Source organism: Schistocerca nitens, chromosome 1 (assembly GCF_023898315.1).
Source record: "Schistocerca nitens isolate TAMUIC-IGC-003100 chromosome 1, iqSchNite1.1, whole genome shotgun sequence".
Taxonomy (NCBI): Eukaryota; Metazoa; Arthropoda; class Insecta; order Orthoptera; family Acrididae; genus Schistocerca; species Schistocerca nitens.
In genome coordinates this window covers 883,191,269-883,218,501 of record NC_064614.1, presented here as the reverse complement: position 1 = coordinate 883,218,501, position 27,233 = coordinate 883,191,269, and positions in this window count along the sequence as shown.

Genomic DNA, 27,233 nt, shown 5'->3' with positions numbered 1-27,233 from the left:
TTGGGTTGAACACTATAAAAAGGAAATATCACGAAGAAAATTTTAAGCCAAAAAAGAAAAAAAATTTTTTTTTTTTTATTTTCAAAGAGGGCTACTCCCTTAAGCGAATCTGAGCGGCGCTGGACTCCAACTAACACGAGCGTTTGCAAGGAAACATACGGTTCTCCAAAGGATGGCGCTAAACAAGCCTGCGACGCTCTTCATTACGGTGCGAAGCAGACTGACCCTGTTTCTTTCACTTAAAGCAACGTCGATGGAAAGTCGTGTCCCCCTAACAGAATTTGGAAACAGTATCTAACTGAGCGAGCCGAGATAGCACACACGCGTTACCGCAAACCACTCTGAACTAGAGGCCACTGGTCATCCCAAGGGTGGCATGGTAGTTCCCCGTTGCTTTCAAGAGAGTCGCGAAAGTGTCTCAATCTCCTTTCTTCGTAAGTTCCACATCGACAGATGTTTAGTCCTCCCACACTTCTCCTTCGGCTACTTGATTAGAATAGCACATTTTCCTATCTAAATATTACTGCAAATTAATTTACTGTTCCTTGAGCTGTTCGTAGAATATTTTACACACTACGAATGACAAAACACACGACTCTGGTGTGTAATATTCTACAAGATTGTAGAATGAGAAGTTATTTCTACAATATTACAGAATATTACACCAGAGTCGTGTGTTTTTACATTCACAACATAACTGTAAAACACGGCAGGCTGTAAGCTCGGCTCAGACCATAAGTGACTACAATAAACGAAGCTGTGGACAGTTAAGTAGTACTTACCTAAGTTACTTTTCACGAAGTGTGATGCATCACGAAGTACCTGACGTAAATGTCTGACATTGAATACAAGGCGGGATGTGATAATATAAACAGGTTACTACCAAACCAAACGTCAAAAGTCATTTCTTGCAAGAGAACGAACAGGGACATATGACGAGCTCCTAAAGGTCATGCCTTAGCTGTTCTATGATGGCACACCTCTCACACTAAATATTGACCTAAGTTAGACTTCACTGTACTCTCGGAGATGTTGCAGTCGCAAACAATAACTCAACACAGAATAATGAGACGCATTCTTATGTAAGTCACAATTTTATGACACTCACATCACCATTATGTCATAATCGTTTAAGCCTAATTACGATTCTTATATTTCTATTCTCCCTAGTTACCACATAAAACAACCTGTGACATCAACATGCATTATGCGTCTTGCGACAACCGTAATCCGATACAGGAACGGTGTGCATTAAACAGAAAGTGGCCTTGCAACTTCAAAGATGAAGGCGGAGAAGATGAAAAGTTGAGGTCTGATTCACAAACCGCCCTGGTTTCAATTTTGTTTCAGTTGTGCTCTTGTTTGCGCATTGAAATAAGTCATATTTTATCTTGGTTTGAAAATTAGAATTGTTTATATGGGTTTTTGAATTACTTCTGTGTGTTTCTTTCAAATGAACGAAATGCAACAGGGTGATCCAAGCCAATAAGAGAAAGTGTTGAGCGTATATGGAAAAGATAGGCTAATGGTAAAAGGATGTGCTGTATTTGTCGTAATAGACAAGAAACTCAAATCCACCGAGACAGACATTGAAACTTCATGCGATATTGTCTGGCCAATACTCAGTATCAGGGGTGAGCAAAATCATAATCAAATCATTCTGTCGACCACCAGACTCACCTCCAGATGTAACCGAAAACTCTAGAGAAAACTAAGTTCACTAATTTGAAGATTCTCCAAGTACAGTTTTGTAATATGTTTGCGAGGCAAGGCATCCCGCGAAACATTGCTAAATGCGCTCTCTGAGAATTGCCGAGAACGGATTGTTCGGAACCAACAAAGAGATCTGACATCGTAAACGACGTTCTCATAGGAACTGTTATCAGAAACCATGAGATCGTTCTAGCAACAATTACTACTAAAGTACGAAGGTCAGTTGAAACAAGTAGCAGGATTCATATGAGCAGAAAACTAGATAAAGAGGCAGTATATTAATAAGGAACTAGAAACACTCGGCTCTGTACAGCAGAATGTAGAAGAACTGTGGTTCAAAATCAGAAGGATAGTCGACCGCGCACTTGATAAACGTGTACCTAGTAGGCCAGTCCATGATGCCGGAGACTATCAATGGTATACAGTCAATGTGAAGAAACTTCTAAAGAAACACAGTCTTCTACATAATAGGTGTAAAACAGAACGTAGAGTTTTACATAGGCTGTCAAGAGAGCAATGTGTGACGACTTCGACGACCTACCGTAGCAGAATATTATCAAACGATCTCACACAAAACCCAAAGAAATTCTGGCCTGTGTAAAGGTTGTTAGTGATACGAAAGTTAATGTCCATACACTCTTGGACGAAGCAAGGACTGAAATCGAGGCTTGAAAAGCAAACGTAAGAAACCTGAACTCGGTTTCAAATGTTTCTTTCCAAATGAAAATCCAGGTGTGGTGCCCCAATTTAATTTTCGCGCCACTGTAACTATGAATGGTATAGATACCAGTGTTGCCTGGAATCGCTAAAATTGAGCAAAGCTCCTGTACCACAAATCATATTCAATAACGAATTTGCGGCTGAGTTCTTTTAACCATAGATCCCTCAAACAAAAAACCGTGCTTAGTAGTTGGTAGGAAAAAACAGGTCAAACACGTCTACAACAAGGGTAGTGGAAGAGATCCGCAAAACTACTACTCAATATCCTTGTCAGACTTGTTGTTCATGCTGTATATTAATAACGTTGTAGACAATATTAATAGCAACCTCAGGCTTTTCGGACATGATGCAACACCGATAACGAAGTTCTGTTCGAAATAAAGCTGCACAGGTATTCAATAAGACCGTGAAAAGATTTCAAAGCGGTGCATAGTTTGACAACTTGCTTTGAATATCCATAAATGCAAAACTGGGCGCTTCATAACACGTATAAAGGTAGTATGCTGTGAATATACTATCAGTGAGTCAAGGAATCGATCAAATCAAGCCCGTACAAATACCGGGGGGTAACACTTATTAGGGATATGAAATAGAATGACCACTAAATCTCAGTCATAGGTAATTTAGGTGGCAGGCTTCGGTTTATTGATAAAAACCTAGGGAAATGCAATCAGTCTGCAAAGCTGATTGCTTACAAATCACTCGCTCGACCCTGCCTAGAACATTGATTGCTCAAGTGTGTGAGGTCCGTGCTGAATAAGACTAGCGGTGCGTAGTGAACGAATAGGCGGAAGGGCAGCACGACTGGTCATAGATTAGTTTGATCCGTGGGAAAGTGTCACGGAGATACCGAAAAGGCTGAATTGGTAGACTCCGGCAGATAGACGTAAACTAACCTGAGAAACCCTACTCACAAAGTTTCAATAAACAGTTTTAAGTGATGTATCTAGAAAACATTTCAGCCGTCTAAGTATTGTTCCCATGTGGACCGTGAGGACTAGATCAGAGGCATTTAAACAGCGCGCACAGGGGCATTTAAACTATCACCCTTCCCGGGTTCCATACGTCAATGAAATGGAAAGAAGCCCTGTTAACTGGTAGAATGAAAACTGCCCTCTGCCATACACTTCGCGTTGGTTTTCAGAGTACTGATATAGACGTAGATGTAGAAACTCAAAACTAACAGCCGTTTGTAGAACTTAGACCAGCATATCCTCGAAAGTTTTAGGGAAGTTTAATGAATCCCTACCTGTATTCGTTACTGTGGCGGCTACAAAAGGTTCATCATCAGAGTTAAATCAGAAATCAGTGACATGTTATCAGTACACGATTTTGAAGTTACGTCTGTGACCGATGCAGGTTTCCACAAATAAAGGAAACTGGCATAAGTAACATTATCTCACAGTACCAAGGACCTAATGAGCTTTAACGTTGTCTAAGAGTGTGGTCCATAACATAGCACAAAGAAAACATGAAAACACAATTCGAAAGGACGGTTGGTGTTTAAAGTTCCATTGACGACGTGCTCGTTGGAGCACAGGGAAGAATTTAGAAGAGTTATGGGTAGAAACCATCTCAGTCTTCGCCGTAAGTGATATAGGGAAATCACAGAAAACCTAAATCTGCTACAAATCGATGTCCTTTCAAATATGAGTTCAGTGGCTCTGAGCACTATGGGACTTAACTTCTGAGGTCATCAGTCCCCTAGAACTTAGAACTACTTAAACCTAACTAACCTAAGGACATCACACACATCTATGCCCGAGGCAGGATTCGAACCCGCAACCGTAGCGGTCGCGCGGTTCCAGACTGTAGCGCCTAGAACCGCTCGGCCACTCCCTTACGAGTTCAGTGTCTCAACTACTGCATCACCTCGAACAGCAGCACAGTCAGACACAAACAATTTGTGTTCCAATACAACATGTTTGAAATGTATAAAATTATGTGTCATTGTGGTACTTCACTAATAGTGTGATGTTTCGTTTTAGTCAATGAAAGTGTCAACGAGTTCCAGTCTACCTGTTTAGGCCATAATACCTGAATAGCATTTGCTATCTGTTGTTTCATTTTTCTAGCTAAGCAGTAAGCATTCCTTTCACGTTCCAGAAAACTCCATGTTAAAAATTTAATGCACACGGGGCAAACGAATTAAAGAGATTCTGGAGAGAATATAATAATAGAGTAATCAGGACTTTAAATAACTCCTACTAGAGGGAACACTGGGTTTGTGGAATTTGTGCTATTGCATCTGGGAACGGTAAATATGAGTTTGGAGGAAGCAACAAACAGAAACCTTGAAGCACTAAATACAGCTTAGAATGTTTGAAGCTAATTACTGAACTCTCTGGGTGTAAGAGATTGCCGCGCGGGATTAGCCGAGCGGTCTAGGGCGCTGCAGTCATGAACTGTGCGGCTGGTCCCGACGGAGGTTCGAGTCCTCCCTCGGGCTTGGGTGTCTGTGTTTGTCCTTAGGATAATTTAGGTTAAGTAATGTGTAAGCTTAGGGACTGATGAGCTTAGTAGTTAAGTCCCTTAAAATTTCACACACATTTGAACATTTTTTGTAAGAGATTAGAAAGAAATAAAATGAACTTTAGCGCTAACTGTATGACTAATGATGAAGGAGAGGTCGTTGTCTGTTTCGAAACACTTAGAAATAGTTCTATCCACTTACGTTTACTGTGATTTTCTGTTATAGGCTGAATAGTGGGCCTTATCAGTTGTCGCTTATCGTTGCACTTGGAAAGAGGACTGACCTTTGTTTTACTTTTCTTGTGAGTCATAGGCAGTCAACGTGCCGGTCGTTTGAAGTGAATTATGTTTTCCTGTGACTCACTTCAGTTCTTAAGACATTACCATCACAGTAATTTGGAGACCGCTAAAAAGGTAACCCAATGTTTCACCGTTTTTACAGTGCAATAAATTGCCAAAAATTTGGTTAACTGTATGTTACGGAAATCCCAAGGGAAGTAAGATATAGTGACCTTCAGAAATCAAAACAATACAGCAGACAGCACTCCAAGAGACGAAGGATCCACAGCCTGTGAGTAAATAATTTTATAAAGTATTCTATATTCATTGGGTACATCTATCACTCTCCTAGGTCGAACGTCGCGAATTTTCACGAATGTGACAGAAAGCTAGGTACTTCCAAACTCACGAAAGAACTTCACCTGAAACAATTAAAGGGAATAACATATTTTGCCAGACTCAGAGTATAATTGTGGCCGAGAGCATCAAATGCTTATGAAAGTAAAACAGAAATATAATTTGTTCGGACATTCTCCCAACTGCTGTTATTTCAGTTTACGTAACACTGCCACATTTTCGAAAGAAATGTGTGTATCATGGAATAATACAGGGCGGGGCAAATAAAAGTGGCCCAGAGAACAGAGTTCCAATGTACAAAAAACACAGCAGAGGAGAGAAATACCTTACCTAGTTGACTATAGCAGATGTTAAGAGTGGCCATCACTTATCTCTTGGCACTTTAGGGTCGCGGTCAGCAAGTTGCTGAAGGCGGATCGAAACTGGACTGCTAGAATTGCTGCAATCTGATCCCTAATGCTGCAGTTCTTGACGACTGTAAGGATTGTTGCGATACACCTTAGACTTGTGGACTACCCACACAAAGTAATCGCGCACTGACAGATCAGGTGACCTGTATGGACAGCAGGACCAGCTATGTACGTCCCCACATAGGGCGCCGTCTGCCTGGGCGGAAAGGAGCCAGGCGCACGAGTTGGCTCCAAAAGGTGTTTGACATAGAGTTCCTCTTTTTAACGCGCGATGTGCTTACCCGAAAGAAACTATTCAAAATATATTCTGAACGCAAATTAATTTCAAAAATTTAGTATTTAACGTTATATATAAATCTGAACTGTAGTTACAAACTTTTAACTTATGTAACGTCCCCTTTGAAAAATTATGAATGACTGTGCTGATAAACTACGTTATTTGATTTTCAAATAGCTGAGCAAAACTGAACGGACTCAGACATTTCTCACTTTACTTATTCTGATCATCACTAAACTGACACACAATATTTTTAGCGCAACGAAATCTGACTTTCAATGATCCCTACAAAAGAATGGCCCTGACTAAGAATAACCTATACCTTTCATGAATCACTTACATCAGAAAAATCTTCGTTACTCGAACTCTGCAATACAGCGAGCGCCAGTACTGTCAGCTAAATAAAAGATTCTAACTACTGAAGACACTAACTACATACTGACAGGCATAGTTAGCAAATGAAACATTTTGATAGAGAACAAACAATGCATTTGCCTTAATAGTGTTCAAAAGTCATTATATCAGTTCATGACATCCAGTCTTACAAATTTCCTTTTTCTGACGGACACACGTACAGATCGTCCGTTCTCAAAACTCCGCCATCCCTCTCCCCACATCCACCACTGCTGGCGGTTCACCTCCAACAACCCAACGCTACGCGCTGTTCACATCCCACTGCCCAACACTACAACAGCGAATATTCCAACAATCCCAACCAGCCACAGACTGCACACAGCACAGTCAGTGATTTTCATACAGAGCGCTACATGAAGTTATCAACATAAAAACCTAAACAGCCTACTTACAAACTACCAACTCAAAAAAGGTAAATTAAAGTTACTTAGCCACTATTTAATTTGTTTGAAGTTACCCACATGTCTGCAGTCGTGGCACACTTCAAAGTCGCCACGCCACAGTACAGCAGCACGCCGCTAGATGAACCAAAACAAAATGGCACTGCCCTCTGCTGTACACTGTAACCTTTGCCACAATATTTTAGCCTAATCCAGAGGCGAGTTTTGAACTGGTCATCGATCAGCGGTAGACCATTTCTGAGAATCTGTTCAGACGCTCTTCTCACCGCAAATTTAATCATCCCTGCAACATAGACCAAAGTGATAGCGCTCAGATGACAAGTAATAAAATAGATCAATAAGGTCTGATACATAGAATGCGAATTTTATACATTATATCACACCATTACTTCAAAGCTAGAAAATCCTTATTCCTTGAGCTACAAAAAAGAGGAACTTTCGGAATAGTTGATGAGAAACGCTTCTGAAACTGAATGAAAAACGCCATCTGAATCAATATTTTTAAAGAAAATTATTATATAATTTTACAATGTAATAGAACTCCGATTATTTCTTACTGGGAGCGAATGTTGACACTAACGAAACAACAGACCAGAAAAACAGAAAATCCGATAGCTATAGCTTACTATATTAAAAGAAGACATCTGTAGACAATTAAAGGTGATTAACATTAATGGAGAAATGACAGTAGACTTAATAACATGGAATAAATATGTGACATGTTGTAAGGTGGCTTAATTATTCATGCAGCCCCTCCGGACATGCAGCCCCTCCGGACATATTTTACTCATACTTTTAGGCTCTAATAGCACACCCAGGTCTGTTAACGAGATGACTGTGTAAGTGAGATGTTCTTTTCACAATCGAACTACTATTTGCAAAATGCTTATGTAATTCCACATGTTACCCACCGTCGAGCTAGGAACTGAATTAGCTGTTTACTTCGGTTTGTGAGAAGCTGCGTTTTTCCTTTTTTACGGCACAACAGCCTAGCAGAGAGAGACAGTGGAGGAACGCAAGCATTCTGCCTTCGCCACAGCCTTAAACTTGTAGCTTTGTCTTCAGGGCCAAAGCAACCTCCACCCTCGGGCTTCCCCTGATCTGGCCATGATAAAGCAATGGGAGGTAACGCCCCGTGTGGCTTGAGAGATCTCGTGCAAAGATGCAATGCCTACGTGGAGGAATGTCTCCTTTCCTCGAAGGAAATGGCGATTGTACGTTTTCTGTGGAATCTGCGAGACATAGCGTCTCACTGGCTTCTCTGTAACGTGGCTATAAAGACAGTTAGCTTCTGCCTGTTCCCTGCTCCTCCCCCCCCTCCCCACCCTAACCCCCCCCCAAAAAAAAAAAATAAACAAAATGCAAAATGACTCACTCTTGCTGGCACTCTGTCGAAATCTTGATATTTTATTGGAGTAGTGGTCGCAATCTTGGCAGACCGTGGCTAGAAATTAGACGACACTCTGAATCATTACTTTTATTGGTGGATAACTTAGGACTTTTCTAAAATTTGAGAGAGGAGTTAAAATTTCAGTTTTTAGACTCTGCCTCCTGCATCCACGAACGATGTTCTTGCAGCACCTCACAGGTCTCACACGTGAAGATGGGTTTAGTACGGGATTAACTGCCCCTCACAGCCGGCGGGCACACCCGCGTATTGGAAGTCTATTTGGTGAGATTCAGCCAGTAATGCTTTTCCGTGGAATAGCTTCGGGAGCTGCAGTATTGATCAACTTCGCGGAGTTAGTCGTTTCTGTAACTGATGACCGCACTTAGTTGTTTGATTTGCAGGATGCGCTTTGGATCTGTGAAACTGTGTTTGTTCTTCCGAGTACACTTTTCATTAGCACTTTCTGATGTGTTCTTTGCACGACCATTGGCAGAAGTCAATACGTGATCCTAAAATTGGTACCAAGGCTGGAATTAAACATAGTTGTCCTATAGCTTTGCATTCATTACTATCTTGTTGAAGATTTTCCCACTTCAATGGTCGTTAAGGGAAATAAATAATCTCTTTTAAAAGAGAGTACTTAAATTTAATACTTAGATGGATTCTTTAACTGAAAATGTGGTGGTTGAACTGTGCATGTTATGTATGACCATAATCCTTTAAAGGTTGGCCTACCCCTGATAAATTCAGACTTAACAAGACAGTATCAGTTGTGCGATTTCTTTCATTACATATCAAAAGTAAATTCACATGATTACACAAAGAGCTTCACTCCCTTTAGCGATCATGGGTACTTAAATTTTGCAACCGAGGGGTATGCACTACTACAGCCACAGCCACCCTACCCCACGACTGGGACCAGAGCACCAATGATGCTGCTAAACTGTAAGCAGAAACACGGAAAACGGCAGCGAGCCTGGACCAAGACTTACATGGGTGGAACCAGTCAAGAATTATACAGTCCTCAATAAATTCTCGCTAACATCAGTTACTACAACAGGACGTCGTTGTCTTCATTCCGAAGTTTGGTGTAAGGGCGGCTCTCCAGGCTAGCCTGTTAAATGCAAGCCTCTTCATCTCTGCGTTAACTACTGGAACCTACATCTATATCTATCTACCTATATCCACATGGATACTCTGAAAATCACATTTAAGTGCCTGGCAGAGGGTTCATCGAATCACCTGAAACTGCTTACGGTATTTAGGCCTTGGTCTCCCTTCAGAAGTGTTCATTCTCACTACTTCAGTTGCAAAATTCGCCATTTCTAAATGCCTCAGAACGTCTCCTTTTAACCGATACCTTCTTTTAGTCAAGTTGTAGCATAAATTTTTTTCGCCTGTTCCATGCAGTAAATCCTCATACGTTATTCGATCTACCAATCTAATCTTCAGCATTCTTCTGTAGCATCACATTTCAAAAGATTCTCTTCTCTTCCTCTGTGAAATGGTTATCGTCCACATTTCACTTTTGTACAGGGCTGCATTCCAGACAAATGCCTTCAGAAAATAATGCGTAACTGTTAAACTGATATTAGATGTTAACGCGCTGTTCTTCTCCGAGTTTTGTTTCTTGCTTTTGCCTGTGATATTTTACTGATCAAATAGTAAAACACATTTACCACTTTTAAAGTCTTGTTTCCTAATCTAATTTCCTGAGCGTCGTATTATTTAATCCGCGTATATTCCATTATATTTGTTTTAATTGTGTTGATGGTCATCTTATAATCTCTTTTCATCGCCCTATCCATTCCGTTCAACAGTTTTTCCAGATTTTTGCCGTCTCTCACAGAATTACTGTCAAGGGCAAACGTTAAAAATTTTATTTCTTCTTTACGAGCGCTAATTCGCTTCCTCCTTGGTCTTCCTTACTGCTTACTGAATGCACAAATTGAATAACATGAGGGATAGGCTACAAACCTGTCCCACTACCTTTTCAAAAGCAGTTCCCCTTTCATGTCCTACGACTCTTACAATTGCAGACAGGTTTCTGCACAACTTGTATACAACCTTCCGCTCCCTGTATTTTAATACTGGCACCCTGAAAATTTTAGAGTGTGTACCTTAGTCAACATTGTCAAAAGGTTTCTGTAAATCTACCTTTTCTCCCCCTGTCTTCTAGGATAAGTAATAAAGCCAGTATTGCCGTGGATTTTCTTACATTTCTTTAGAACCCAACTAATTTTGCCAAGGTTGGCTTCTACCGGTTTTCATATTCTCCAGTAAATATTTCGTCTCAGTATGTTGCAACCATGATTTATCAAACTGATGGTTAGGTAATATTCGCATCTGTCAGCACTCGATTTTTTTTTTACCTGAAATTATTATATTGTTCCTCAAGTCTGAGCCCATTTAGTCTGTCTCATATACATTGCACACCAGGTGGGAGATTTTTGTTATGGCTGGGTCTTCGAAGGATCTCAGTGATGCTGAGGGAATGCCCCCTGTTCTTCACGCACTCTGTCAAATTCTTCTCACAGTGTCATATCTCCCATCCCATCTTCAGCTACTTTCGCTTCTTTATCTACAATATTCACCTCCAGTGTGTGTGTGCGTGCGCGCGCGCGCGCGCGCGCGTGTGTGTGTGTGTGCGTGCGTGTGTGTGTGTGTGTGTGTGTGTGTGCTAGAGGATCAGTGTGAAACTTTCGCACTTTTGTAGCTGTAAATAATGACAGTATTTGAAATAAGTGTAGTCGTTGGGATAAGGTTAGTGGTGAGAATGAAGAAACGTCTTCAAGAGTGAACTAAACGACTAAATTAACAATCATGAATTTATGATATATCCTTGTACATAGATTCCCATGTACATTATTTTGAACCAAATTCTTTGTAGAGCATTACATTATCTCGATGTAAACGATAGTTGACGTAAGAAAGTAATCTTCCTGTACATTTTCTCTAAGGTATAGTGCAGAGATAATGGACTACCGCAGTGGCCACGATTATTATATGTGACAATTCTGCATACAAATTATCCGTTAATTAGCACTTTAAAACAAATAAAATGGTATTTGTAATAAGATAATATGAAAAGGTAGTCTCTTATTCACGATTAATAAGTTAATTTCGTAAAATATAGGTATGAAGCTGGGCATTCATGATGCCCTTTTACCTACTGATTGTTAAAGTCCCTTTTATGTTCCACAGTAGGAGGTCTTAACGCAAAATCGGTACACAGTGTCAGAATCAGGTTAAAAAAACCTTTCTAATGATGCCTCATTCATCCCCGTACGACTAGTATGTGTTCAGAAAAGGGGATGTTGATTTGACACATAATATGTTCTCTTCATGTTTCAACTTTCCTTTCTTGCCATCTGAGTTTTTGGTATAGATACAGTTGCTTTTCTTTCCTCCAAAGGTCTCTTGAATTCTCCTGTAGGCGGAATCTATCTTTCGGTAGACATACGTCCTTCTATAGCATCGCATATGTCCTGATCCTTACCTGCCACGCCATTTTGCGATTTTTTCTCATTTTTTTAGACGTCTGTATTCCCTTTCGCGTGCTTCAGTTGCTGCATTTTTTTCACTTTTCATCACTTAAATTCAGTATCTCCTTGTTTATCCAGGATTTCTACTAGATCTTGCGTGTTTTGCCTGTTTCAGCCCTCACAGTAACCAGTTCTTCGTGTATTTTATTCTGTTTCGTCATTTCAGTACTACGTTTCGTAGTGCTCACTATCAGTAGAAAAACTACCAGTCTCTGATAAAAATGCTGAAGTAACCTAAATACGAGGAAATTTTCAAACAATGAGAGTAAATTTGGGTTCTTTAACCTCTAAGATTTTTATAGTCTGTAATTTCAAATATATGTAGGTCGGTTTGCGTCAGATTTCTGTAAGCATATGCAATAGCTAACTGCTCAATGCGCAATGAAGAAAACTAACTGGAACCCAAACTACACGCTGTTATTAAATTGTAAACCACAAAATTCAGGTTTGCACTGTATATCAAATATTTGAAAATGTAGTGGCCTCAGCTTTAGCGAATGTTAAAAATAATTTAGCGAGTGAACCGAAATTTTCAGAATTAATTAGGTATCTATAGCAGCTGCACAAAAGATGGCCTGCCTAACATTGACACATCACCGCACTGACGTGTGCTCCAAATGTACGGTTGATCTGACGTCATGTCAGATGTTACAGATGTAAATGATTGTAGAACTGTCGAGGGCCTGCTTGGTCCATCCGCTGCAATATTTGAAACTCTTAAAAAAACAAAAGTAACTAGGGCCATGATGTCTAATGCCAAAGAACCACACACAGCTTAGTGGAAACCTCTCCTGTTAAACAGTGTAGCAGATAGTTAATTGAGCTTATTCATAGAGAAACAAGGTCAGTGATAATGATAGTTGCACCAGAAAAAGAGGCGACTACCACCTAAAAGAATTTTAAGCTCAATGAGGGTCCCTAGAAAACACTACATTGAAAACAGTTTGAGTGTACACCGATCATACAGACGCTATGTCCACGTACCTAATAACCGGTATGTCCACCTTTGCGACAGATAACACTGGGGAAGCATCGTGGCGTGGAAGCAATGAGGCCTTGTTGGTCGCTGGAGGGAGTTGGCACCACACCTGCACACACAAGTCATCTAATACCCGTAAATTCCGGGGATGTGGGCGATGAGCTCTGAAGTCACGTTCAATCACATCGCAGAAGTGTTTGATGGGGTACAGATCTGGCGAGTCAGACTCAGATAGATCGCTCGCCTTTCCCATTCTACACACGGACAGCACGCTCACTTACACTACATGCACCGTGCGTGCGTCTGACTAGCAGTCATTCCTCGATAGGTGACGCTGCTATCGCCTGGACGGGTTTATATTTACAGTAGGGTGGTGGTTATAATGTTCTGGTTGATTAGCGTGTAAATACCAGGCTTACCGCGTCGCCATTATTGGGGAATTTCTCGTAAGTCTGACGAACTCAAAGAAGAGGCTTCAGAACAATAAGTGTACAGAAAACTTTCGTAGTATAAAATATACTCTCTCTCTCTCTCTCTCTCTCTCTCTCTCTCTCTGTGTGTGTGTGTGTGTGTGTGTGTGTGTGTGTGTGTGTGTGTGTACATGACAACTGTAGCGTAGTGAAAGCTTTAGGCCTTTAATTATATTTATGGAGTGAGTGAAGTGTATTTGGTAGTGGTCGATACCTAGGTACTTTACTTATAGCTTCTTGGTGCAGCATGTATTGGCTACTATCAGCAAACAGTTGGCCAAGAATAACAGGCTTCATGTGAGTGCTTTGTTTTTCTTTGGCGATGCTTCGCTTTGTGAAGTCTCACTGGCGTCACTTAGTGGCTCCGATGTCACTGCGACATGCGACGGAACACAATCTGTTTGGCGTCAGGCATAGCACGTAACTAATGTTGACTCGACTAAAAGTGAGTGCTTGTTAAGAGCGGTTTCGACAGCCACAACAACAGATACGAGGCTTTAACTGTTGATAAATATCCCATGTAGCACGAGTCGCCCCGAAGACCATCGCCATGACTTTATCGGCTGAATATGCAGGTTTCAATGTTTTATTTTTTCGAAGGGGAGGTAGTGGGGCGTCAGTCCATAGATTACCGTTTTGTTCCCGGCTCGAAGTCATGAACCCATGTTTTATCGTCTGTGACGATGTTCAACAAGAAATTGGAACGGAAAGCTTCGGAACGAGCAAGAAATTTCACAGAGATGGTCGTTAATTAGTCCTTATGGAGCTGTGAAGTGAATCAATGTGGGGTTAGGGATGGCTCTGAGGGCAGCCAACTTTAAGTAATAATTAACTGAAACCCTCAGCTGCCGACAGGTGATGTGTATATACCTCAATGGGGATAGCTGAAAATGTGTGCCCCGACCGGGACTGAACCCGGGATCTCCTGCTTACATGGCAGACGCTCTATCCATTGAGCCACAGAGTACGCAGATGAAGAGCACGACTACAGGAACTTACCCGGCGGAGGTTCGAGTCCTCCCTCGGGCATGGGTGTGTGTGTGTGTTTATGTTACGTAGTGTGTAAGCTTAGGGACTGATGAACTTAGCAGTTAAGTCCCATAAGATTTCACACACATTTGAACATTTAGGAACTTTCCCCTTGCACGATTCCCGTGAGACACACATTCCCAACTGTCCACAATCTACATACTTATTGTTGCTAGTACATATTTGCCCATCCACATTGTCAGCTGTCCCCATTGAGGTATAGCAACAACACCTGTCGGCAGCTGAGGGTTTCAATTAATTATCATTTATTCTAGAGAAGCTGCACGGTCATCAACGGTATCTGTTCTTTCGAGAACAGTTACAGTCTTCATATGCAGCCAACTCTGCTCCGTTTCTCTGGTGCCTGTCGGGACAATCAACAGATGGGGTTTCACTAGGCATGACCAGGACTGGGAAGGGAAGATTGGTAAAGCTGATTCATTAAAGAATACGTGATCTCAGGCCACACATGGTCAAATACCTGTTGTCATGGGTAGGATAAATCCAGACAACAGGTTCCCCTGCTTAAAGGGTATCTGCAGCAGTTTAAAAAATACTGAAACAATCACTCAAAAAGACAGATTTTAACAATCCAAATATCACACATGCCAGATGTCACAAAGAAAAACAAACCACTCGAAAGAGTAACATTGGGCTTTTCACAGACTTAAAGACCCTCCATCAAAATATGAAATCAATAAAAAATAAAATACAACTATTAACAGTTGAGCTCCAATCTCTGAACTGCACAGTAGTTTGTGTTATTGAGAACTTGTGTAGAGACACAGGAATTCAACATGTAGTATTATCATTGTATGAAAGGGCAGACTCTTACTGCAGAATTGCTTCAAAGGGAGGAGGACCAGGCATTTATATCAGAAAAGGAACACAGTTCAAATCAAGACATAACTTCAGTACAGTAAATGAAGACAAACACTTTGAAATATCTGCTATTGAATTAGCAAGACTTGGTATCACCAAAAAAATATTCATTTTGTGTGTGTATAGATCTCACAGTGGTAGTATGGACACTTTTTTCAATAAATTAACACAAGTTCTAGATGAAGTCTCAAATACAAAGGTCAACATAATTCTGTGTGGGGACATTAACATCAACACTAACATCACAAATGCATCCAGCAGCACCCTCATAAACATCCTTCAAAGTTTTGGCATGTCCCTCTTGGTCAATAGTGCAACAAGGGTTACTACACACATCATAATAAGTTTTGCATCGCCTCGGTTCCGAGAGTTCCGGAACCTGCACGGAAAATTGGAATAGAGAACAACATAAACATCATTGCATGTTGTACCACCATACAGCGAGACCTTCAGAGGTGGTGGTCCAGATTGCTGTACACACCGGTACCCCTAATACTCAGTAGCACGTCCTCTTGCATTGATGCATGCGTGTATTCATCGTGACATACAATCCACAACTTTATTAAGGCTCTGTTGGTCCAGATTGTCCCACTCCTCAACGCCGATTCGGCGTAGATCCCTCAGAGTGATTGGTGGGCCACGTCGTCCACACACAGCCCTTTTCAATCTATCTCAGGCATGTTCGATAAGGTTCATGTCTGGAGAACATGCTGGCCACTCTAGTCGAGCGATATCGTTATCCTGAAGGAAGTCATTCACAAGGTGTGCACGATGGGAGCGCGAATTATCGCCCGTGAAGATGAATCCCTCGCCAATATGCTGCCGATATGGTTGCACTATCAGTCGTAGGATGGCATTCACGTATCGTACAGCCGTAACAGCGAATTCCATGACCATCAGCGGCGTACGTCGGCCCCACGTAATGAAACCTCTAAACAGCAGGGAACCTCCACCTGGCTGCACTCGCTGACTCGCTGGACGGTGTGTATAAGGCGTTCAGCCTGACCGGGTTGCCTCCAAACACGTCTCCGACAACTGTCTGGTTGAAGGCACATGCCTATCCCGAGCGGTTCATTCGGCGTGTTGTATGGTCCAACTGTACCGCGCTGCTTGGTGTTGTGGTTGCAAATATGGACCTCGCCATGGACGTCGGGAGTGAAGTTGCGCATCATGCAGCCTATTGCGCACATTTTGAGTCGTAACACGACGTCCTGTGGCTGCACGAAAAGCATTATTCAACGTGGTGGCGTTGCTGCCAGGGTTCCTCCGAGCCAAAATCCGGCGGGCTGGATGAGCGAGGCATGTCTTCGACAGTTCCTGTCTCTCTGTATCTCCTCCATGTCCGAACAACATCGCTTTGGTTCACTCCGAGACGCCTGGACACTTCCCTTGTTGAGAACCCTTCCTAGCACCAAGTAACAATGCGGACGCGATCGAATCACGGTATCGACCGTCTGTGCGTGGTTGAATTACAGACAACGCGAGCAGCGTACCTCCTTCCTTGTGGAATGACTAGAACTGATCGGCTGTCGGAACCCTTCGTCTAGTAGGCTCTGCTCAGGCGTGATTGTTTACATCTTTGGGTGGGTTTAGTGACGTACCAGAACAAAGGGGCTGTGTCTGAGATACAGTATCCATAGTCAACGTCTATCTTCAGGAGTTCTGGGAACTGGGGTTATGCATAACTCTTTTTGATGTGTGTATTATTAGTTATTGAAGCGAGTGAGTTAGTGGGTGCAACTGTTGATAATATCATTAAGTGTGATGACATCACTGTATTTATACTCCATTTTACATGATGATATTATTGGTGCCAGAATGAGATTTTCACTCTGCAGCGGAGTGTGCGCTGATATGAAACTTCCTGGCAGATTAAAACTGTGTGCCCGACCGAGACTCGAACTCGGGACCTTTGCCTTTCGCGGGCAAGTGCTCTACCAACTGAGCTACCGAAGCACGACTCACGCCCGGTACTCACAGCTTTACTTCTGCCAGTACCTTGTCTCCTACCTTCCAAACTTTACAGAAGCTCTCCTGCGAACCATGCAGAACTAGCACTCCTGAAAGAAAGGATATTGCGGAGACATGGCTTAGCCACAGCCTGGGGGATGTTTCCAGAATGAGATTTTCACTCTGCAGCGGAGTGTGCGCTGATATGAAACTTCCTGGCAGATTGAAACTGTGTACTGGCAGAAGTAAAGCTGTGAGTACCGGGCGTGAGTCGTGCTTCGGTAGCTCAGTTGATAGAGCACTTGCCCGCAAAAGGCAAAGGTCCCGAGTTCGAGTCTCGGTCGGGCACACAATTTTAATCTGCCAGGAAGTTTCATATCAGCGCACACTCCGCTGCAGAGTGAAAATCTCATTCTGGAAACATCCCCCAGGCTGTGGCTAAGCCATGTCTCCGCAATATCCTTTCTTTCAGGAGTGCTAGTTCTGCATGGTTCGCAGGAGAGCTTCTGTAAAGTTTGGAAGGTAGGAGACGAGGTACTGGCAGAAGTAAAGCTGTGAGTACCGGGCGTGAGTCTTGCTTCGGTAGCTCAGTTGGTAGAGCACTTGCCCGCGAAAGGCAAAGGTCCCGAGTTCGAGTCTCGGTCGGGCACACAGTTTTAATCTGCCAGGAAGTTTCATATTATTGGTGGTTTGCTAACGTATCTTCCAAAAGCATTATTTCGTGCTTGACTTTTATTGCCTGGTACAGTGTTTGAATATCGTAACTGAATTTAACGACATACGTACTTAGTCTGCGTCGATTCTTTTCACATTTCTAATGGAGGTAATTTTAATCATCTATGCGGTATTGGTACACTGGTGATTACTTCAGCGTTCCATTGTACTACAACGAACGTGCATTAAGAATTTTACAGCCATCATTATTAAGAAACTCAATTTGCTCTACAGACACGTTCGTAAGTATACAGATCTCTGCATTCGCTATAAACTATTTTTACAGACATGTTCAGGGAGGAGACTTGGTGAACCGGATTTATTACTACGCATATATAATCACTCTACAATGTTGCAAGTTCCTTGAAAAAGCAACCGATTTTCTGCTCCATGCTTGTCCAACAGAGCTTGCACTCAAGAGAAATCGATATAGAGAGCAACACTGCGACGAAAGAGAAGCAAACTGAGCAACCGTCCGCCATGTTTTACGTCATAAATCCAAATGAACTTGGTGTTGGATAGTCATAGATAATGTGTTCAGTACCTACGAAATGTCCGGCCCCGGTAGCTGAGTGGTTAGTCTGCCGCCGGCAGTGCTGCGAGGCGGTCGCGCGCCAGAGCGCTGCGGGCGAGGCGCGCACGGTGTGTTTGTGTTTACTTCGGCCGCTGTAAGTGCCGTTTTCCCTTCTAGACCACCATGGCGCACAACTATCGGAAGAAGACATTACGTTTCAACTTTTGTTCCGACTTCGCCCGACCCAAGGCCCTGGAGGTAGAACGATTTATACGCGATGAAGTTAAGATACCACCAACGGATCTAATTGGTATCCACTTGTCCATAGTTAGCAGTACCGTCTACGTCAAAATGATCAACGATGCGGCGTGCTACAAGGTGCTTCAAGAGGCAAAACGTGGACTGCGCTTCTGTCATTCCGACGGCAACGTCAGACCCGTTACCGTCGATCACGCAGGTCTCGGCACACGGACGATAAGGATCTTCGAACTGCCGTTCGAACTACCTGCAGACGTCGTCATCGAATCGCTCCGTCCCTATGGCACCGTTCTGGAACATGTTGCCGAACGATGGGTACAATTTCAAACCTATCCCGTTTTAAACGGTGTTAGACAGGTCCGCATCGAGTTGCAGAAACACGTGCCTTCCTATCTACGTATCGGAGGCTGCCGTGTCATTATAATGTACGACGGCCAACCTCGGACCTGTTCCGGTTGCGGGAAAGGTCACCTACGGTCTGAATGCATTCAACGACGTGTCGCGCAGCTCCCGTTGTCGGAAGCGTCCGTCACACCCACGATGACCGCCCTACCGGTCACTTACGCAGCGGCTCTTGCCACGTCTACAGTTTCGTCCAGTCCGTCGCCCGGTCCTTCCGATCGGCACGTCCCACCGTCCCAGTCACCTATCGACGGTGCGGACGTCCCACCTGACAACCTTGCCGCCGAACAGGCTCCCGCACCGTAAGCTGAGGAGAACAGTACTTCTTCACAACACCTGTTTGACAATTTCATTGTACCCACCGACGCATTCGAACCAGGTCGACGCTCCTCCTTGCCGTCGTCCGACACTGAGGAACACGAGCGCAAACAACGCTCGCCACGTAGGCGCAAACGCCGTCGCCGTTCACCCACGGGCTCTCAAAGCGTCGCCACCCGCGACGACGACGACGACACCCAGCCAGCCGACATTTCCACACTGAGGTCGGCGGACAACTTTCAAGATGAACAAGACGTTTCGCAGGACGGGACCACCATGGAGGTCGCCACGCACAATGTAACGATCGGTGCGCAGGTTGAGACGCCTGTCTCCCCGCCGACAACTCCAGATCTCTCTCACCACGACGCCATTCCCATGGACATTGGACAGACCCACGGCACAGGAACATGGGCCGACGACGTTGAGGAAGATACGCCCCCTCCTCCGGATGAGTTGCCTCCGCCGGACAAGGCTGTCTGTTAACATCAAAAGCGAGGCATTGCAGCTGATGGGACGGGACTTCCTGTCGGTGCCCTCCCCTTGGTGATGGTAGATGCGCGTCCACCACCACTGAAACAAACGTACCGGTTTGCCACACTGAACATCAACATGGTCGGCACTACACCCAAGCTGCAACTCCTATGTGACATGCTTCGGGCCTCTGACGTCGACGTCGCCCTCCTTCAGGAAGTACGCGTTGCCACCCTACCACCAGTCTACGGCTACGACTCATACACTTCCACATGTGATCAATCAGGGCGTGGAGTGGCTTTCTACATACGCGAAGGAATCCCACTCGAGGACACGACAATCCTTCCCTGTGGAAGAGGCATGGCTGTTACCATCTTCGACACGCGCGTCATCAATATCTACGCTCCGTCTGGCTCCACGAACCGTCGGCAGCGGTCCACCTTCTTCGGACATGACGTGGCGCCCCTGTTTTCTGGACGCTATGATCGCCTTATCATGGGAGGCGATTTTAACTGTGTCCTCCATCCGCAGGACCAAGTGCCTGGTTATTCGCCATGCCCGGCGCTGCTCACCTTAATCGACGATTTTCATCTAGTGGACGTTTGGGAGAAAATTCATGGCAATACCCCCGGTTTTACGCATTATACAGCACATTCTGCGAGCAGACTGGACCGGTTTTATGTCTCTGCCCACCTTGGCAATGAAGTCGCCCAAGCTGAACGTTGGCCCCTTGCATTTTCGGACCACTGCACCGTCATTTGCTCCCTGGCTCTGCCACCTCAGTCAGTGTGGCGCGGCAGAGGTTACTGGAAGCTTAATACCTCCCTCCTTAATGATCCACACTGCCCACAATGTATTGCCACTACATGGGCGTCTTGCGAAAGACGCCTTCCGCAGTACACACCCACGTTCCATTGGTGGCTCAAATGTGCCAAACCTGCGATCAGAAAGGCCTTCATACAATGTGGCAAGGAAGCAGCAGCATGGCATCGAGACACCACAAATTTTCACTACGCCGTCCTCCGTGAGCTCGATGCGCTCCCTCCATCACCTGACACCCATAGAGAACGACAGCGTACTAAAGCTCGTCTCCACTCTCTTCAACGTGCACGACTGCATGGTGTCGTGGTGCGTTCCCTACGACAAGACCTCCTCCACGACGAAACCCCATCCACAATCCATGCCGCATCCGACCATAGTCGTCGACGTCGACTTTTTGTCCCCAACATCACGACCTCCGATGGTGTTCACCACACAACACAGGCGGCAGTGGTGTCTGCCTTTGCTGAACATTATCGCCAATTTTATGATGATGAACCGATGGCGACGCCCATTCCTGATGATCTCCGTCCTTCCCCTGATCGGACCCTCACCGTAGCGGAGTCAACGTCCATGATGTCTGCAATCACCGCAGAAGAGGTGGTAGATGCGATCAACAAAGGGGCCAAGAACAAATCACCCGGACCAGATGGTCTCCCAGTGGAGTTTTACCGGGCGTTCACCACGTTAATGCTTCCTCGCTGGACGGAAATGATTCAGGAACTCTTTACTCCGTCCTTCCCAATTCCACCTGAATTCGTCACTGGCATTCTTCTACCTGTGCCTAAACCGAAGGGAGGGTCTCATGTCTCTGCATATCGCCCCCTTACACTACTGAATGCAGACTATAAAATCTATGCACGGCTCTTAGCAGCGCGCTTACGCACCGTCTTACCTACGGTCCTTTCACCTGAGCAGACTGCACGTGGTTGTGGGGCCACCTTACAAACAGCCCTAGGAGAATGCCGTGACCTCATTGCACTGGCGTCGGTTTGTCGCCTTCGTGCAGCACTGGTATCCGTCGATTTCACGAGTGCCTTTGATCGCGTTCGACACCCATTCCTCCTCATGGTGGCGACACGTATGGGGTTCCCATTGCCTTTTGTCGATGCCATTCGCCGGTTACTGCTTCCCGCGGTCTCGATGGTACAAGTCAATGGGAGGCTTGTAGGACCGATTCCTATACGCCGCTCTGTGCGTCAAGGATGCCCTATGTCTACTTTATTATATGCCATTGCACTTGAGCCCCTCATCACTGGACTTACCTCTAGACTGCACGGCCTCACTTTGCGTGACTACACCTTTCGCTGTAGGGCTTATGCGGACGATCTCCTCTTTCTCACCCGCTCCTCCACGGAACTCAATGACGCCATCCAATGGATCCACCAGTATGGACGTCTTTCTGGTATCATTCTTAACGTCCGTAAATCGACTATGATGCACATTGGGCGCGGCCTCCCGGCTATGGTGCCGACCCCACTCTCAGTCGGTGCCACCCTTCGTTACTTGGGTATCGAATTTACGAGCTCCACACACCGCACAGTGGCCCTGGCTTACCGGCGGCTTTTGCAGTCGATTCGGCACCATGTCCGCGTTCAAGTGCACCGTAACTTAAACCAACTCCAACGTGTGTCCTATGTCAACATGTATGTCGCCCCTAAACTGGTACACGTCGCCCAGATCCTCCCAATGCCGTTACTCCTTGGCCGCCGCATCCAATCAGCCTTTGGATATTTCGTGTCAGCAGGGGCACTTTTCAAAGTCCGCTACAACACTCTAACACTGCCTCCTGCAAAAGGTGGCCTCGGACTCGTCAACGTGCGGGCTCGATCTTCTGCACTCTTTGTCCACACTCTGTTGCGGCACTGGCAGGGGCCGGTCCCGTCCTTAACACGCAGTCTCTTAGATATCCTCCGACCAGCTTCTCTCGATCCACCGATCAATGTGGCACCTATTTCTCCATTATTGTACCACGTCGCCAATTGTTTCATAGAACTCAGCTACGTTCGGGCCGATCTTCCAGTCACCCGTCCTCATCGTACAAAAGATTATTATCGTTTGTTTATGCTGTCCAACCCTTGCGACCCCATGGTGCTACAGCATCCTGACATTAACTGGCGCACGGTTTGGGGTGTGTGCATGCACCCTTTTTACCGTCGTCTGTGTCTGCACTCTGGTATGTTTTAGTCTATGGAAAATTCCCGACTAATAGCCGACTTTATCGCATAGGACTGGCCACCTCCCCACTCTGCCCTGACTGTCAGCTCGAAGACACCGACGAGCACCGTCTTACGTGCCCCCTGAAACAAAACGTATGGCTCCTCATCCAACGAATCGTGGGCTTTTACCTCCGTGCCCCGCCAACGACGGTAACCCCGGATTTCCTGTTGTTGCCCCAGACATTTCACTGCCCTCTTGCTAAGCACCATACCCTAATCTGGTTTCGAGGACAGGCTTTAGAATACCTCTTTCAGAGTGGTCCGCATACAGTCCTTGACTTCTGGTACAAAGTTGTGACCGCGCATAGCACCCTCACCCGAAAACCATCTTACCGACAAACTTTTGCCGGTTTTCTCCGCAGCGTCTTCCTTGACCCCCCTCAAAGTTGGGGTGTACCATGCCTACCTGTCACATGATGCAACACCCTTATCCACGTTCTCATGCATCGACCAGAAACAAAAACAAACTTAAAAAAAATGGAAGAAGACGGAATATGTTATATTTTGTTGTATTTAATGGTTTTCATTTTAATATTTTTTTGTTTGACTAACAGTCATTTGTATATGTTTCAATGGTACCTTGAAGAACTCTTGCATAGTAAGTATATATGTACTTTTAGTTTGTTCACTAAAAATTATTAAAAAAAAAAAGGAAAACAGGATATGTTATATTTTGTTGTGTTTACTGTTATTCCAATAATTTGTTTACCTAACACTCATTTGTATATGTTTAACTGGTACCTTGAAGAACTTTTGCTTTGTGTATATATATATATATATATATATATATATATATATATATATATATATATATGTACTCTACGTTTATTCAATAAGGATTAAAAAAAAGTGTTCAGCGTGACGGATTGTCAATCCTAAGGTCCCGGGTTCGATTCCCGGCTGGGTGGGAGATTTTCTCCGCTCAGGGACTGGGTGTGTGTTGTCCTAATCATCATCATTTCATCTCCATCGACGCGCAGGTCGCCGAAGTGGCGTCAAATCGAAAGACCTGCACCAGGCGAACGGTCTACCCGACGGGAGGCCCTAGCCACACGACATTTCACCTACGAAATAACATCCAGCTTTTTAATGTTCAGCAGCTAGAGTCAGAAATTAAATTACTCCTGAATATTAAGGACGAACACTTGATATGCGACATCTTTCAGCAGTGCTGTAAGATTTACATGTAAATGCTGTAGTCCAAGGTGATCAGTTGTATGGCATTTACAATTAGGAGGCACATCCTTGAACGTTCAGTTTAGGATGTGTTTTGCTGTGGTTTAACACACATTGTACTACTCAAAAAGATTTACCCAATACCGAAAAATATCGAAATGTGTAGGAGATATGTACAGTGGAAAGCTTTCGGAAAGAACAGTAAGTTCAGAGAAAAATGTCTACAAAAAAGTTAACTTTTATGTAAACTATATGTAGCTGACGGTTAATTTGCATTTGAAATTGAATTAGGTGCTACATGAGTCAAATACCGAAATTCCTTTTCATGGATCAGGTACTAACCCACCCAGGCAATCAACTACGTAACGTAACTCTTGACTGATTGTGAGTTTATGGAGTTAATATTTAAGACACTCTACCGAATGAGTTTCTCAGCTGCCCTTATGTAGACTCAAATTTTGCAGATTTTCTACTCATCTACAAAAGAATATCAAGATTCAGTTTCTTAGAGTAATTTACACTTAAGACCTTTTACTTTACATAGAAATCCCTCCCATTAACGTTTCAAGATGTAATCTGAAACTAGCAATTGTCTGTTAATAGAAAATTACAGACTTTTCTCTCTGTAATCCAAATTTTCTCGTGTACTAGCATATTTTAAAAAATGTTCCAGTAATGCCCATGGTAATTGTCAAAAACAGAATCAGTTGCTTCACAACATATCCAACAACGAAGTCTTCAATCACAACAAAGACGACCCTTACGCTTTGGAAATTTTACAAACTGTACCGCAAGACTTGGTGAAGACTCTTCGTCTTCAGAAAATTCTGGGAACATGAAGAACGTATGGTGTAAGATAAGGAGAACTTGGATGAAAGAAGCTTTATTAAACAAATAAACGGAAACATCAGTGCACACAAACTACATCTCAATTACGCGGCTTTTGCAAAAATATTTACACCAGTCTCCAGGGCTTTGTTCATGTATGTGGGTACATTTATAATCTGTTTACACGGTAATTATAATTCCGAAAACATATCAGCAATTGTGCAGCTTACAGAATGAGACATGGAGTTCAGCTTTCAAAACAACTGCAGAATGACCACATGGCGGCTAATAGCAGAACTCTACGTATTCCGTATATCTTCGCTTGCGCCCCGTTTCTAACGACGTCACTGTTGACGGGACGTTGTCTGCCACCTCGCATTCGAATTCAGCCTGACAAGTTCAGCAGGGAAGTGCCGGCACGTGCACCAGTGTCGGCCGACTACCGGCCGTTGCCTTACGGCATAAATTTAGAGCCAGACGGACGCGAATAGAACGCTCTATCAAATATTAATCCGCAGTGGTCTGTCGCTCACGTGACGGAGACACCGTTTCTGTGGCAATCGGTCACACAGACACCAGTGACTCACCTGTCTCGACCGTTTTAGACCACGGAAAAAAAAACTCGCCTCCCACGCGGCACGCATTTCTCGTCGCGTACAAATTGTGTGGTACGTCGAAGCACTGAATCGTATTCACTATCAGTAAGTATATCAGATGCAGATAAGTTACTTAATTACTGCCTTGTATAGCTGTGCCCTTCTCTTTGACGTCTTAACATCATCGGCGGAGGTATGTCATTCAGCAAGAATTATCAGTATAATGCGCATAACTTGCCTCCGTAGGAGTTCGACTCTGAGGTAGCCGATTCGAATTCTGGTGGTGCTACCAAATTTTATCGCCGGTATTTGGCCGGTAAGGGGAGGAGAGCTAGTAGCGTACAGCTGCTGATCACCGGACACTGCGTCAGTGTCCCGGGCTGAGGGCATGTGGCACTCCTGCTAGTGATTTGTCCGTCAGGCGGGCACGTTAAGCTTAGCGGTCGCCCTATTTCGTCCCTAAGGCTCATTTCTTGAATATGGGACTGACATTGCTTTTTTTTAACAATTAAAGTAAATTCTGACTAGCTATAAAATATCTTCACCGCAGGAATATACACATAGTACCTCTGTGCACGAGCTTGTCATATCGCAGTTGCTTACTCTCTGTGCGACAGCGGATCAATATCGACCTGCCGTTTGTGAATGACCGACTACGAAGAGAGAAGGAGAATACAGTTCTTTCCTTACCGCATGATAGGCGGTCAAAATGCGCTGCTTACATCAATATTGCGAATAAACAGTAGTTCATAATGTAAAGTGTTTCAAACTTTACGAACTACGACTGTCGAAATCTCGGAATTTCGTTAATTTCTCTCTCTCTCTCTCTGTCTAGTCAGCAGCAGTTCCCCATTCTTCTCGCTTGTCCACCTTACGCTTCAGCTCGCAATATGCAGAATAACTCATATCTTCGAATATTTACTTAATGTACTCCAGTCTGTACCTTCCTCTGCAATTTCTGCCTTCTACTGATCCCTCAATTATTCTTTTCTATAGAGCATCATGGCGGAGTATAAGGCCTCTGAGCTGCGCCCTTCTCCTGTTTAGGTGTTTCATGATGTATCTTTTCTCTCTCGCTCTACTGAAATTTCATCTCTTATGAGCATTGTTTCCATCTAATTTACATAATTCTTCTGTAGCACCATGTTTCGAATACAGCGAGTCTCTTCTCTTGTCTCAATTCTATCGTCCAAACTTCCCTGCCGTATGTTGCCACGCTGCACACACAGGCCTTCAACATTTGTTTCCTCACGTCAAAGTTTATATTCTTCGTAGTGAATATGATTTTCTTCTTATTAAAAGAATTCTTGGCATGGGCAATTCTGCATACTATCTCCTTCCAGCTTCTTCCCTTGCTCGTGATTTTACTTCCTCAGTTGCTCGATTTTTCAACTTTATCCGCAGCTGTTCCAATTTTCAACTTTACCGCCGACTTGCTTTCTTTGTTTCTACTGCACTCAACAACTTTTGTTTTATGTGTGTTTATTGTCACATGGGATCCCTCCCGCAGTGTTTCATCCATTATGATCCGTATTTCTTGTAGGTCTCCTTCACTTTCTACAATTAATGCTGTGTCATCCGTAAACATCAACAAGTCCAAGAATTGTTACTCTTATGTTTACTTCTTTTC